Raw genomic sequence first — 3,986 nt, forward strand, 5'->3', positions numbered from 1 at the left:
GTCTCCTTGAGCGTCTGGCAGAAGAGAGAGCGTGTGCACTGACTTTAGCTGAGGGGCGGCGCGAGGTTATAGAGGTACGGCAGAGAGATGGGAGTTTTTTTGCGGATGAAGGAGGCGGGTTTAATGCGCTGCTAAGGTACTATGGTGTGTGTGTGTTTTAGAGGTCTCCTGGGAGGATGCAATAGCACAGCCATTCACTAATGCCCTCCCCAGCCACCCTCCACTCCTGTCCAACACACACACACACACACACACACACACACACACACACACACACACACACACACACACACACCTCAAACCGCACGCACTTCTTGGCAGCGCCCCTCTCCCTGTCACACACTCAACCAAATATTCTGCGGTCAACAGTCTATTTAAAGCTTGGCTGCAAAATGTCTGCATTTGAAACCAGAAAATCCCAATAATATGACAAATGTCAGCTCCACGCTACTGATTGATGAAAAAGTTGTAGGAGGATAATAAGGTGAGGCAGCCATTCTGGGCTCGCGCAGGACTATTGAGGACTCCACATGACTCACCTGATCCTGGCGCAGAAGAAGAGGAAGTGGAAGACTTTTTGTTATGTAAATAATATTAAAATATCACCTTACAAACAAATCGGCCTTATTTATTGTGCACGATTCAGAACCATCACTTCAATTGACCGCTGAGCTTGATTTTTAAATGCGGTGAAAATCCCCAAAACTCCATATATGCCAAACACGTCTGAGTGAGTTATGGCGGAAATGTGCATAAAAAGATACACAAACATGTAGAATATTTCTGGTTAAGACGCTGCAGCCATAAGAAACATGGCAGTGGGTTAGTTCGGAACATTTATTCATATGGATGAAGTGATAAAACAGAGTTTGTTATGATATTGAGGGGAACTCTGAGGGGATAAGCAAATGCAGTTACCAGGATAGCCCATATTAATAAATACTGTAAACAAAAACATCAAGAAGTTTGTTTCTTTTTAAATAACTGCTTAAATAAAGAGAATAAATATATGTATAATTACACCTGGAAAATATACTATATTTAAATTTATTTCATTTATATGTATGCGTTAGTATGTATCCAGTAAATGTGCTGCATAAAACACATCATAAATGATATGTCTTGATTGACAGCCTCATGGGAGGAAATCCAGACAGTAAAAGGGATATGCAGAGAAAGTAAAGGCTCAGTAAAGGAACGATGCATACATATAATACGGTAAACTCCTTTACATATATTATATAAGATGCAGGTAATATGATAGAGGTATAAAAAATATTGGCCGTAGAAAAAAAGTAAGAATTAAGAGAAAGCACAATACATCACTTTAATTTGACTGTAATAGGGCTATAACTCATATGCAATACAAAGAAGAAAACCTTACATATTTATTAACATATAAAAATATAAGGACATAAAAGTAAAGATAAAAAAGTATGCGCTAGGTGAAAGAACAATGAATAATTTTACTGTACATATAATAAGGATGTCTTTACATATAATGTATGAAAACTTTTACATATAATAAATATATTTGGGACATAAGAAACAAAATAACAATATAGATAACTTTGCCTTATATATGTTTGTTTATATATAATTCAATAATAAGCATATTTAAGTGTTTAATAATGATATCGTCCTCAGGAGTAGCTCTTCATTCTGTGGACACCCATTACATAAATGATAAAAGACAACATTGTGAAAAATTACAAATGTCAGTATTTTTATGTGCATTTATTCTATGTTCATATACAGCTGAGTAAAGCAGATTGAGGATTTGAATGTAAAATATTACTGGACATAAATACAGTGCCATGTAGTGTGGTATGAGAAGATATTAGATACATTATTACCATTACTAAGTTATGGTATATACAGGCTAATCTGATGTGTGAGAGCAATGCAATACAAATGATAAAAGGAAAGTTGTGCAACCTAAAAAAAATCATTTAATATGGTCACATGAATTACCCAGTTTTATAGGCTTTGGGTCTTTCTGTTTATCAGTGTCAGGAAAAATGACCAGGGATGTAATGTACACAGAATTTGTGGTTTGGTTTGAAATAATTATGTTCAGTTTCAGTCATATTTCTTAATGCAACAGTTCAGGCACTCAAATGCTGCATGCTGCCAAAACGAGTATCTACTCTAAGCCTTTTACTCTCAAGTATAAAATGAGCAGAATAAATTACAGACATTGAGACAAGTGCAATAAATTTATAATGAACTTAAATATACCATTAAAGCCAGCAGTTCCATTTTAGCTGTAAAAACACAAACGAACTCTGCGTTTCTTTCTTTTTGTCATCACTGAGGAAATGGCCACCTTGGATGAAACTGTACTTGTGAGCAGACACGCTGCAGAGGGTGGCTGCAAAGAAAGGCTGATTCTGTGTGTGACTCTGTGTTTAGTGTGAGCTAACACATTCTACCTGATTTTACTAAACAAGTATTTAGGCTTGTGCCCAGGTTTCAAGGTTGACCCTCAACGTCCAACATATTGAAAGGACACTGTCGGTGTACAAACATGAGTAAGTCGCTTTAACAGTAAATGAAATTTAATACTCAGCCAAACAATTTGGGTCAAATATAGACTACCACAGCATTCCTGATAAAGACCTAGCCTTAGTTTTCATTACCTTTCCTAGACCTCGTTGGTGGATAGACAGGCGGTTGGTTTGCTTTTTTCATTACTCCCACCCAAGGTGTGAAATGAGACATGAATAAAAAGGCTTTTGTAATAACAAAACCAGTGACTAAGTTAAAGCAGCGCGCTGTTCAGATGGCTGCAGATTAAGGTGGTAACCTTCTGGACAACAACATGATAAAGCCTATCCATATATACTTACACAAAAAATTTAATTATCACTGTCAACAAAATTACAAATTTATTCAAATAACAGTACAATATAACTCTTTGTGACAAACAACAACAAAAGTACAGAAACATTAAATGTTACAAAGTGACTTTCTACATCTATTAAAATGGGTTTGAATATTCATCATGTTAAATAATGAAACAGCATTTTCTAGGCTTAAGGTACATATATAAAAAGACAGGAACTGTGTATGTAATTAGGGTAATGCGGATGTACGTGAACATATGACATCAGAGCCGGTCTCAGTCACACACAGATGTGGACACACTCAGAGAAAAAAAAAAGACAGCAAACTTCAGCAGTAGCCTCTCGCCTCACCGCTTGTGTGTGTGTATGTGTGTGTGTGTGGTGGGGGGTTGAGGTTTGGGTTGTGTGTGTTTTGTCTCATCTCATTTCACTTACTGGGTTTTAAGGAGCTAAGAATACACCCTGCTGGGACAAGACGCTGCAGCTGGGCCACCAGCTGTGTGCAGTGTGGTTGCTGGTTGCCACATACGCTCACACTTAAATATACACGCATACTGTAGCGCTGATCGAGACAGGTCATCTGGCTGATTTTGATACTTATAGATAAGATAAGTGTGTATCGAGATTTTGCGCCAGCAGCCAAGCTGAATGAATTCAACTGTGCAAACGACTTAAACACAAGACCAAAATGTAGCATCAACTAAACCCTGAAAACAGTCACCGACAAGGTTCTCTGATGTTCTCTCATCATGTGAGCACAGAGTCTGAAGGTTGTTCAGAAAAAATACCCACAGAGTTGAGGCTTTGGACGGTGGAGCAAGGCTGGTGTGGGAACCTGATGACCTACATTTTGGTCCTGATGGTTCCTTCCAAACCCTCGTCTTCCCACTCAACCATCCACTGCTTCTCACTGAGACACATGGCACCTGCATCAACCTCAGGAGAGAGTGAATGTGAGAGTTGCTGTTGGGAAAGCTCCAGCATGCATTTCAGCAGAATGGAAATGGTGTGGGTGACCCACCAAACCACATCTAGGTCGTTCTCCAAGAGGTCACCTGTACCAGCTCTGCTGCTGACTGGCCAACAGAGGGAGGAAGTGAGTAAAGGAACTTTGCGATGATGAATAGGAAATCAGAA

This window comes from Mchenga conophoros, linkage group LG5 (assembly GCF_057382185.1).
Source record: "Mchenga conophoros isolate Kocher_MC1m ecotype Shallow Benthic linkage group LG5, M_conophoros_male_GT1.1, whole genome shotgun sequence".
In the NCBI taxonomy this organism is placed as follows: domain Eukaryota; kingdom Metazoa; phylum Chordata; class Actinopteri; order Cichliformes; family Cichlidae; genus Mchenga; species Mchenga conophoros.